The sequence below is a fragment of the Triturus cristatus genome, chromosome 2_2 (assembly GCF_964204655.1).
Source record: "Triturus cristatus chromosome 2_2, aTriCri1.1, whole genome shotgun sequence".
Taxonomy (NCBI): domain Eukaryota; kingdom Metazoa; phylum Chordata; class Amphibia; order Caudata; family Salamandridae; genus Triturus; species Triturus cristatus.
Window position 1 is genome coordinate 1,204,468,093 of NC_140582.1, and position 12,243 is coordinate 1,204,480,335.

A 12,243-nucleotide genomic window follows, 5' to 3' on the forward strand; every position below is an offset into this window, starting at 1 on the left:
GTTTGAATTTATATATAATTCATGGCATATTCCCGGAATGGTGCACGCTAATGTATAATATCGCCCTGAAAAACGTGTGCTTTTAAGCACTGCCACTATCCCACATGTCCTTGGTATAGTCCTTGCTGCCCTATGCCTTGTTGTTAACGGGGGAATTGACTGACCCTTATGTGCCTTTCAGCACTGCCACTACACAAATTGAAGTCCCTGCGCGGCGTTAATGAAGCTTTCTCGGGCAATAAGCACGTCCAAGTCCCAAATTTGGGGTAAAAGGCCGCTTTATTGGACAGGTAGGCAGTACGATACATATTTATATACAGCTCATATTTCAAAACATATTCCACACTAACACCCCCGCCCCTAAGCAATCTACCCCATAACAACTATTACCCAACATTGTCCTGCCTACTCCTGTTCCCCAAATCCCTATCTACATCTCCTGCCTACCTCTTGCCTCCAACCTCACTCCCTTGCTTCCCTCTGTCGAAAGCTATTCCTAATGCCCCCCACCCCTTCCTGCCTGTCTTGATCTCCTCCAACTCTGCCACCTGTCGAAGCGACAACCACCAAGCAAAAAAATGTTATAAGACATTTTTACATGAAATGGAAAACAATAAAATACACAATTCAAGGGTGGGTGGGCGGGTTCCCTACCTATCTGCACTCGAGAGCAAGTGCGCCACAGCAATTTCGCGCTCCTAATGCTCACGCTGATAAGCGCCGGCCAATCAGCATAGCCTCCTGTCCTGGGCCATACTAAGTGCCTGAAGATTATACCCACAGGAACCATTGCACCGACTGACTTCCTGTGTGCGTTTGCGTTCTGTTCCTTCCCAACATATGTGATCCTTTCTGCACTGCTACCTCAATACGAGACCCTCAATACGAGACCCTATGCCGTCTTACTAATGCTGCTATACTACAGACTCTCGCCGCGTAACTGGTCTTAAAAAGGAGAGGAGGGGCCAACTAATGATAGAGCGTGCACACCCTCTATGCGCGTCTTTCGGTTCTGTGCACCGGGCAGCTGCCAGGACCGGAGGCATGGGGAGCCACCGGAAAAACCCTCCCCTCTTTAGCAAAACACCAGTGATTGTAATTAAATAGCCTCCCCCGCGACTGCCCGGTGCCACAACCAAAACGGCCCCCCTCCCTTTACCTCCATGTACCGTGAGTAAACTCTACAGCTCCCCTGGGTCTTATGTTGCGCGGCACTCCTCTCAGGCTGCACTGTACTCCTCTTAAGCAGCGCTGCACTCTCGTTGGACCAACGGTGATTCTCTTGATTCGGGTGCTCCCGCGCCGACTGTTGAAACGTCGAAGAGCGCCGGCCCACCGCCTCCGGGTCGACACCGCAGGTTCGCCAACCACCACCTGCAGAAGGGGGAAAGAAAACGGTGACGATCCTGGCTCGTGAAAAAGGAATCGACTGAGGCCCTGACCCGTCTTGTGTCCTGCAAGGCTGGGGAGCGGCAAAGAGAGAGACCGTCCGCTCTGCTCCCCAGCCTTTTAAACGCCTGTCTTGGGCAAGCCGGTTCAAACCTGCCTGCTTGACGTGGTCCAGTCGTGTAAGGTTCACGCGGGCCAACATCCAATCCGCTTGGGGCTAGAGGAGACCGGGGGTGCCACGTCACCACTGTGCGCGGCACGCCCAGCCTCCCAATTATGCAGGGGAATGGCGCGATTGCCATACTGGCGGTGTGCCCGAGCCCGTGCCTGCCCTACAATTTTACTTGTTTATCTTTTGCGGAACAAAAATCTTCAGTGCTGCATGCCTAACGTTTCACTCACTATGTTGGACTCTTTACTGTATTCATTTGGGAAACTTGTAAATTTAATAATAGGAGAAGAACCCAAAAAAAAGATACTCTGGTGACAACAGCATGGCACTTTTACAGTGTTTCCGAATGCTCTACGACAGCCAGCAACAAGCTTTAGAAAATGCAAGATTCTCCATTCTGATTTGAAAAACAAGTTTTAGTTCACAGAATATGGAGTAGAGGCTTTAAAAGGAGTTTGGGGTTTCTGAACTTGCTGAACGAATAATGAAGACATCTTTTTGAAGTGTAGTTCTTCAACGCGCTTAAAAATAACAAAGTCTCCTGCAGTTCTGCGCTACTTCTCTTTTGCTGTGCAGTTCGGTGCCGCACCCTGTAGAAAGTTGGCTCTCTCTATAGTTTACTAGAAAGAATTACACTGTCCAGAGAGTCCAGTGGATCCCTTACTGGTATACAGAGGTAAAAATAGATAATTCTAACGCTCTTTTTATGGCAGTGTGGGCGAGCAGTTAGGCTTATCAGAGGGTAGTGCTAAGCATTTGTTGTACTCACAAAGGCAATAAATGAGACATACACTCAAGAACAAATCCGAGACCAAATTTGTAGTATTTTTATATGTGTTTTTAGAAACCAACAACTGAATTCAACAGTTAATAAAAGCTTTAATTTGTATATCGACTTTTAACCAAATGTAGTTCAAGATATAAATGCTTACTGATTTTAAACAAAAGCAGTCGTTAACATCAGGCAAGGACCGCCATGGTCAAGGGAAAGAAAGCATTGGTTAGAATGGGATGCAATGGTGTGGCACACCACCAAGACAGTTACCATCGCGGTCACTGTAAGATAAGCATAGAGTTAGATAGCGGAGCACCACCAACACATTTACCATTGCAATTGATGGAAGCAACACCATGCCACGGAGTTTTGGGGGACAACGGTCAACCAGACTTCAAGGGAAGTTCTGCTCCAGAGGAGTCAGAGATATGGAAGTCCCAGGGCTCGGGCACTGTAGGCATTTCTGGGTTACCTGGGTCGAAGGTGGCAGGCGGAATTGGATAGTCACCAGCATCGTGCAGCTAGCGGTGCAGTGTGGGACATTCCATCGTGGTCAGGGCAGTTGTGCCCAAGTTGCTGCATTTCACGCAGTAAGTGGGTACAGGCACACAGGAGCGGGGCTGGTTCCAGCATCGGTCACAGGTACTATGAGGATCCCTCTGGGTGGTGGATGTGTTGAAGGGGGTCGGTCTTTACCCCGTGGCTGTCTTTACTGGCGGTGTGCCAGGGACTAGTACCACTAGTCCTATTGGAGGTTTCAGGCAATTGACAAAGGCTGGTAGGGCTCTGGCGTTCTTGGAGGCTTCCCAGGTTTCAGGCAGGGACAGCAGACAACGATTGTCAGATCCTTTTGCAGGGTTTGGTGCCGGTTTCTTCTGCAGCAGGGTCCAGTTCTTGGATCAACAGCACGTCTTCTACCCATTCTTCATCCGTAGAATCTGCAGTCAAGGTCTCAGGGAGCCACCTAAATACTAGATTTAGGGGGCGCTGAAGGGGAGCCAGGTAGTAGCCAGTGGTCTGTTTACCTGTAGGGTGACTACACTCTCTATATGCTAACCAGGTGTGGGGGGTGGTCATATCCCTGACCATGATAGGCTATTTTCCCCATCTTCAAAATGGTGGAAAGTGAAAAATAGGGTCTACCTCACCTGCCCTGCATTAGAGATGGTGCAGGCGTAACGTGGGCACACATCCTAGTCTCACTAGTTTTTTTCACCTTTCCTCCCACCAAAAGTGGAGCCGGTAAGGCGGTTTGGCCTCCCCCACTATCTGGAGGTTCCTGGGTTGGATTTCAAAGGCAGCATGGCCTTTGAAGCTTCCTGCCCAGGAAGGCCATCCTGTACTGAGGAGGTGTGAAGCACCTCTGCCCAGAGCAGGCTTTGTCTCTGTCCTCTGAGAGAGCAGGCTCTCATCCAGTGAGGTCAGAAACATGTCTGGTGGTGGCAGCCTGGTGAAAACCAGCCAGAGAATACACCGGTGTTAGGTTGGGTTTCAGGGGACCCTCTAAAAGGTTCTACTGTGGGAATTTATCAACAAAGCCATCACTGGCATTAGTGAGGATTTATTAAGACAGGAAGGGGCATACTTACAAGCCCCTATCGCCACCAACAACGTCACTAAAAGTGACGCTGTGTTTGCGATAGGGGCTTCGCCTTCTTTACAAAGCAGCATTAAGCCACTTAACATGACTTAACCCTGCCTTGAAAATAAGGCACCCTTCCACACAGTACTTAGCATGAAAGGGGAGGGCAAGGGGTGTTGCAGTGGGTATGAAGGGAGAAGGGTTTGCTGTTCCTGAGTGGGAAGAAGGCAAACTGGAGGAGCAGGGGGGGGATCTATTAGATGAAACCAGGTGTTCGTGAGAGGAAAATGTAGTAAAGAAGGGATAGCTCCATTTAGGAGCAAGGGCCCTCACACACCCCAAAGGGTGTCATGCTTCATCACTGAGCAGCTACTTGTTGGGCCGGTGCTGCAATGCCCAACGGGCCCCAGAGGGGGGCTCTGTGATGGAAATCTTCTCTGGTTGCCGAAGTGAAGCTGAAAGATAGTATGAGGGCGTATGTGTAGTGAGTAGAGGTGGGAGAACATGAGTGTGATTTAAAAATAGCTACAGGATTCTCCAAAACTTATTTAATCGCTGGGTTTCTGAGCTATGAGTTAAAAACGACTAGGAAGTCATGGATGAGGAGAGAGAATTATACCTACTTCAGCTCAAAATGATGTGTAAAGTGTTCACGGGGTCGGCATGTTTCATGCCCTATGTTGTCCAAGCAGATCCAGGCATTTCATCAGGACCCAGGTATCCTCATCTACTCTACGGGACGGAATAGGTATATGTGAAAAGAGGTAATTTCCCCTATAGTATGGACTTGTGATGTAGTCCTGTTTTAAAGTGAAAAATTTATTAAATCGAGGTAAAATGTTCTATACCTTCTGGAAAAACACCTAGAAGGGGGTCTTTTATCCCCAACAGTGACGTCCAGGGTACTCGCTGAATGGCGAGGGAAGCAGTGCTTCTCTGGAGGTGCTCTGTAATGCTGGACCTACCTGCATCTGGTCGTCACCGCAACACTCAATAATTTTGACACTGCCCCATATTTACAATGGTGGCACAATTAGGAGGCAGAGCCAAAATTAAGACCAGGGAAAACCTGGTCTTAAACAGGCGAAGCAAAGAGAAATGCTTTATTTCTCCTCGTTTTTGCTGTTTCTATGTGTGCTGCATTGTTAGAAACATCAAATTGCCATTGATTGTTTATGTGCTGGAAGGTGACCCTTCCTGCACATAATATCAAAACAAAAAGAACGGGTTAGTTATAAGGTACACACCTGTGCCTGGATTTTAGGTGGATGTACCCGGAATGTGTTCTGCCTAGGAAACCCTCAGGTTTTGAAAAAGAGTCCTCAATCACCTACCCAGTAGGTGACATGCTTCATCATAGGGCCCCCCCTGGTCACCGAATGTTTCCAGGGTGTGCTGCGATGCCTGATTACAGCCTCAATCGGTTCTATATTACAGCCAGTGTCCAGCCGGACAAAGGCTACTTTAACATACAGAATTTAATAATAATATTCAAACAGAGGTAAGTTAAATTTCAGTGGGATACAAGCCTGTATCCTACAGCTTACATATCGCATGGAAAACAAAGTGCGAAAAATCCTTAGGCAATTTACATGGATGTTTCAATCAGTAAATACTTCAAATAGTGAAACATCTGATACATATAAGGTCGCCTTCACAGTAATTTATATACAGTAAATAGAGTGTGTAAGGTGGACAACTGTGTCGATGGCGTTTCGATCCTTATCAGGGGGATATCGGATCATCATCAGGACTAATTACATAAAATTGCCCGTATAAAAATGCCTGGTTATAGAACCGATTGAGGCTATATTCATTGCACCACTAAACCCCTTTTTGCTTTCAGGGACCACTGTTTCCTGTAAAATACTAGTTCCTGAGGTCCCTGTCCTATTCCTCCGGGTGCCCTTGTCCTTTTTTTACACGCAATGCCTGATTACAGCAGAGCTGGTTGTTTTTTTGAGGGTATAATGGTGGTGGTGAGTGAAAAGTGCTCAAGTGAGATGTGCTTTTTAAAATTGACTCAAATACTGTTTTTTTAAACCTCAATTTTCTTGTTGAGAGTATTGGTCAATGTTAAAAAAGTGGCGGTTATGTGAGAGATGTTATTTTGATCTTTCTAATCCTGTGAAAGGTCTACATATTTCAGCCATGTTCAAATGTGCCCAATAGGGTCAGATGGCTATCGTCAGGACAGATACAAGCTTTCATACACACTAAGGCATGCAGCTGTTGTGTCTATTGTACTTACAACCCACTGGAAAATCTCTGTGTTACTTTTATTTCTTTGGAGAAAAATACATAGGTATAATCACTTCAAAGACATACATATACATAGGCAGTATTAAAATTGATGCTATAAGCAGGGGGGGAGGACTCTTCCTGGTCTGCTATTTAGCTAAGTCTCATTTGTGAAATTTAAATAATTTTTCAAATACCACTGACAATCATTTCTTTACCCAGAATTTTCTACACAGTGAATTCCTTTTTAGACTCTGTCCATATGAGTTTTTGTTGTAAATAAGGTGAGTAGACCATGGTAAGTTTCCATGCAGGCTGTCCAGATGACAAAGGACACTGTTGGGGCTGGCCAAGGCGTTTCCTTTTCCTTAAGGTTTCTGTAGTTCCAATATTTCTTAATAGGTTCCTTAGTTCCAGTAGTTCCTAATCTCCTTTAAACACAGTCTCTTTCCTCAACGCTGTAGGTTCTTTAAATCGTCGCCACCGGCACCGTTGGGTTGTGGGCGACCGATGGGGTGGTCACTGGTAGGGCTGTGGGTGCCAGATTCATCAGGCCTCTTGAATTTCTTCAGTTTCAATTCACTTACTTCAAGCTTGACAGGTTTCAGTCCAATTAGGTGGCACTCATAGGTTCTTCCTTCTTAAATCGTCCCCAAAATATGTTGTAAATAAGATGCGTAGTCCATGGTAAGATTCCAGGTAGATTTACTATAAGGTAGATGTTACAAGGATGAGCCCCACCAGGAGCAGCCTCCCTGCTGCTCAGTTCTTACTCCAACTGACACTCTCTCTCATCCAACATTTCATAGCCAGCTCTCACACCAACATTTCACTACACAGACAAACAGGCTGAGCAGCAGGTAAAAGTTATCATATAGCTCCCAACACATAAGAGACACACAAGACATACCCACATGTAAACATAAGCAGAAAATTAAAAACACTCTTTGTATTTAGATGGTGTTACAGATATATATCCAGTTTTGTTCCAAGTGTAGCAATGCATGTATACCCTCATTCTATTTAGGCGTTTCTTGAATTGGCATATCCCTTCTTACACAAGGGATATTATTTAATCAGCGCGTGCTTAACTCTCAACTAATAAGTTTACCCACATAAGTACTGTGTAAAAGCACAGTCAGCCTTACTTCATTAACAGCTGAGCATATCTGAACATGGCTGAAACATGTAGATCTTTCACAGAATAAGAAAGATCAAAATAACATCCTTCACATATCCGCCACTTTTTTAACATTGAACACTACTCTCAACAACAAAATTGAGGTTTAAAAAAACAGATAGTATTGGAGCCAATTCTAAAAAGCACATCTCACTTGAGTACTTTTCACTCACCACCACCATTTCACCCTCAACAACCAGCTTCGCTGTAATCAGGCGTCGCAGCACACCCTGGAAACATTCCATGGTCAGGGTGGGAGCCCTATGATGAAGCATGTCACCTACTGGGTAGGCGAGTGAGGGTTCTTTTTCAAAACCTGAGGGTTTCCTAGGCAGAACACTCCTGGTACATCCACCTAAAATCCAGGCACAGGTGTGTGCCTTATAGCTAACCCGTTCTTTTTGTTTCGAAAATATTACTCGAGAGGAGGAACGGGCTCGTAACCTGACTTCGCATTCTCACATTTCTGCTGAGTCTTTCCTGCATATCAACAATCAAAAAACAAAAATTATGTTTTGCAACTTATATGGGTGCTGCATTAAGCAGCACACATAAAAGTAACAAAACATCATTTAAAGATTGTTTATGTGCAGGAAGGGAGACCTTCGAGCACATAAACAATCTTACCCTCAACACAGACACCCTTGCACTATGGTGCACGGGTGTCTGCATTGGCGCTAGGCTGCTAAGTTTATCTCCAGCGCAGGGGGGAATACAGGGCTGCACCATATTGTTGTAAACATGGTGCAGCCCTGTGTTTCTGAAGTGGTGGTGTGCGGAGTTAACCCAGGGAGGCTAACAACGCACTCCGTCACTTCATTGTAAATATGTCCCGATGTTTGGCACCAAACATCCTAGAAATCAGTGAAGCCATCATGGAGCTAGGAAACTCGTGTTGACAAGTACCCAGCCCATGCCCTCTTTATTGCTTCCCTGCTCACTTTCATGCAGATATGCCCATAGACAGGATATATTACACCCTGCCTTAGGGCTGCAGGCCTGCGGTAGGGTTGACTTACCTATATCTTATGGAGTGCATAAAAGGCATGGCACACAGAGTGCCATGTCAACTCTTCAGATTTTCCTGCACTAAGACACGCAGTCTGCAGTGGCAGAGTGTATAGCCTTGGTGAGGGGGGCCTGGGGTGGCACAACCACTGCTGCATCTCCAGAGGACCCTAGGTACCAGGGGTATCATTTCCTGTGGACTTATAGGGGTAACTAAAGTTGTGCCAACTATTGTAGATTTTTTTAGGAAAATGATATGGCAGTGGGGATGTGGTTAGCAAGGACCCATTGCACTTACAGTTCGAAATCACATCAGGCAAAAAGTGTGGGGAGGGGTAACCATGCAAAAAGATGCACTTTCCTACACACCCTATGGCGCAGAGTATATTGACAGCACTGTATATTAAACACACTATTTCAGAATTTATGCAAGGGCCCCTGGGAGGTAGGTTATGAGAGCACACTCTGTATAATTATGTGCTCTTGTGAGTCAAATCCTTAGCGAGTAGTAGAGGGAAGCCTACATTTAGGAGATCTATGCATTAGCAGAGTCAGCAATGGATATGAAAATATCAGAGGCATCCGATATAAAAGTGAGTAACCATTGCTAAGGCTTTGTGCACTGCGACAAGTATAAAAAGGCAAACTAAGGTTATATAAGTTGGTCACCTGAGAGGTGGAAGCATTTATCTACCTATGTAGTATTGAGGCCAATAAACTATATGGGGATCACCTTAACAGAGGTAATAATATGCGTAGACACATCTGTCTGAACTGTCTTAAGGTGTACAACATCTAGTACACACATCTAAGAGTAGCAGCCTGCAGGATAAGTCTGCCATTCACTCACAGATGTGTGAAAACACCACGCCCCTCCTTGCCTGGGCTCTGAATGTCAGCAGCTGTCTACTAGGCAGCTTGGGCTATCCCTGTCAGCAGCTGTCTACTAGGCTGCTTGGGCTATCCCTGTCAGCAGCTGTCTACTAGGCAGCTTGGGCTATCCCTGTCAGCAGCTGTCTACTAGGCTGCTTGGGCTATCCCTGTCAGCAGCTGTCTACTAGGCTGCTTGGGCTATCCCTGTCAGCAGCTGTCTACTAGGCTGCTTGGGCTATCCCTGTCAGCAGCTGTCTACTAGGCAGCTTGGGCTATCCCTGTCAGCAGCTGTCTACTAGGCTGCTTGGGCTATCCCTGTCAGCAGCTGTCTACTAGGCTGCTTGGGCTATCCCTGTCAGCAGCTGTCTACTAGACTGCTTGGGCTATCCCTGTCAGCAGCTCTCTACTAGGCAGCTTGGGCTATCCGTTACAGCAGCTGTCTACTAGGCAGCTTGGGCTATCTCTGTCAGCAGCTGTCTACTAGGCAGCTTGGGCTATCCCTGTCAGCAGCTGTCTACTAGGCTGCTTGGGCTATCCCTGTCAGCAGCTGTCTACTAGGCAGCTTGGGCTATCCCTGTCACCAGCTGTCTACTAGGCAGCTTGGGCTTTCGCTCTGTGCTGCAGGTTCTCTAAAAGGGCGCCTATAGTTTGACTGCAGTTAACCGGATGTCAGAGGACCGAGCAGATCATTGTAGATATGGACTGCTGCTCCAGCAGTTTATGAATTTGTGTGAAAACTGGGGGCGGTGCAAGCTGTCAGGGTTTTCACTAAAGAAGATACTGAGCCCCACAGAGATAACGCAGAGCTCTGAAGGCAGGGTTGCTGCGGATGTCATAAGCTGTGAGTTTCCAGGAAGGGGGATATGGAGAAGAGAGTGTCCAAAGGGCTCTCTGAAATGTGCAGGACATAAAGGTGGGCGAGCCAATGAAAGCATGCGCGAGATGCCTGGTACTGGCTCAGGTTGAAGTCCTCTTAAATCTTTGAACCCAATGTCCCTACTGCAAAGAGCATAAACCGCACAAATTCTCAGAACTGTGTATTTTATGAGGATAGCTGTGAAGTACTGCTTTTCTCACACAGATCAGATCCATTATGTTTACTTGTGGGATGTCTGTCATACACTGCACCTGGCGCTCACCTGAGGGGCGGAGGGTGCTTTGTTTAAATAACATGGGTTGAAAACCAGCTGGCAGTGGGGCTGATTTCTTTATGTGCCCAGTTTTCATGGCAACAATAAAAATGTCAAGATAAGTCTGATGAATAATGTAGTGCTGCAAGATGGGCACATACATGCCAACATTTTAAAAGAGGAAAGAGAGTTTTTTTAAATAATCAGAAGAATGTATTTCTCCCATTGACTCCTATTGAGGCCTGAATCTGGTCTATTGTCACGTACAGGGACTAAATGAAAATACCTGTTGTTTTTCCTTACCTGTTCCCGGAGCATGGAGAAAGGATATGGCAGGCGGAGAGAGCGTGGAAAAAATGTTGTGCACTGGCCTGCGGGAGCAGGTTACTGGCAATGCCACACAAGACAGGAATCGGGAGGCGGGGGACTAGCCTTGCAATCATTAGTCTCAGGCCTGAATTGGCAGGGTTGGCATGTATGTGAGCATTTTGTCTAGTGACAGTTTTCACAAAAGAACATAAATCACACATATTCGCAAAACTGTATTTTATTAGGATTAGCTGTGAGTTACTGCTTTTCAATAGGTTAGTAGCCTTTCAATTCTGGTGCTTTGCAGCAGTTTCAAGATCTTCTTAGAGTTCTCGTTGCTCAAACAGATGTAATTTCTAATGTTTTTATGTTTCCCTCATCCTAATTGCTTAATTTTGCTTGCAAAAAAGTTTCACTCATAGTCGTTAAATATCACTCATAATTACACTGAAATTATGAAATGTCCCACATAAGCAATCTGGAACCTTGGCAACTACATGCAAAAAGGAGCAACAGACAATAAAATAGAATTTTGCAAAATGGACTCAAAATATCCTTATCAGTGCCACAATGTCCACCTGCTCTATTATGGACTCCACAATATCAATATGTTAAGTAGACATGGCATAAGAAATTCAGGGCCTCATTTATGAGAAATGACGCATCGCTGCGTGAAAGCAGCGATGCGTCACTTCTCAGTGTGCCCTCCTTGCGACATGATGGATGCGTCATATTTACAGTATGACGCATCATGTCACAAGGAGTTACAGATACGTCAGTATTTCTGACGTATCTGTAGGCGCAAAAATGACGCATTGCTGGAGTGTGTCCCAAAAGTGAAGCAACTCCAGCAATGTGTCCTTTCACAAGGGGCAAGCCCCATGTGAAAGGGCCTGCGTCAGTCTTACGCCTGCTGTGAGGCAGGCGTAAGATATTGACGGATTTACACCCTAGAAGTGGCGCAGTGAAATCTCATAGATTTCACTGCGTCACTTCTACGATGCTTACTTAAGTTGTAACGCCCACCCTGCATACATTATACCTGACGCAGGTATAATGTAGCGCAGGGGTTTACAAAGTGACGCATCTACCTAGATGCGTCACTTTGTAAATAAGGTGCAACAAGGACCAATTTTTACGCCACTGGTGCGTCACAAAAAGTGACGCACCGGCGGCGCAAAAGTGACGCAAGAACTCATAAATGAGCCCCAAGGTGCTCACTTATGGGGATTTAACGAAGGGCAACACAGCAAGTCACCTTCCTGTGCTGCCGTAGGTCGAAGTGAAAGGGCAGGACTGCACCATATGTATGTAATGCGATGCATTCCTGCTCTTTCCCACCGCGCTGGCGCCATTTCAGCAGCCTAGCGACAGCGCAGGCACCCTCGCACAATAGTGCAAGGGTGGCTGTGTTGTCGGCTAAACTTCAGAAAGTCAAGTGCAGCTGAAGTGTGCTCAGAATGTGGTCCTTTAGACAAACAATATTGGGGGCTAGACAGGATGCTGAAGACTCTCCAGGATAGCGGCCTTACCCATCATAAAGAGTAGTGCGAACTGATCCAGTCTTCAATTCGCTTTTTTGGC

General features: G+C 46.2%; 1 long non-coding RNA gene and 1 pseudogene across 1 annotated transcript in view; one reads left to right on the top strand and one right to left on the bottom strand.

Moving 5' to 3' along the window:
• Window positions 1–293: 293 nt before the first annotated feature.
• The window catches only part of LOC146863395 (uncharacterized), a 64,806-nt gene continuing 52,856 nt past the window's right edge, over window positions 294–12,243 (bottom strand). The window contains exon 4 of the long non-coding RNA XR_014978609.1: window positions 294–1,374. This is a non-coding gene — a long non-coding RNA (uncharacterized LOC146863395). The remainder of the gene's footprint in view (window positions 1,375–12,243) is intronic.
• Window positions 5,319–12,243, top strand: part of LOC146863396 (uncharacterized) — a 58,032-nt pseudogene continuing 51,107 nt past the window's right edge.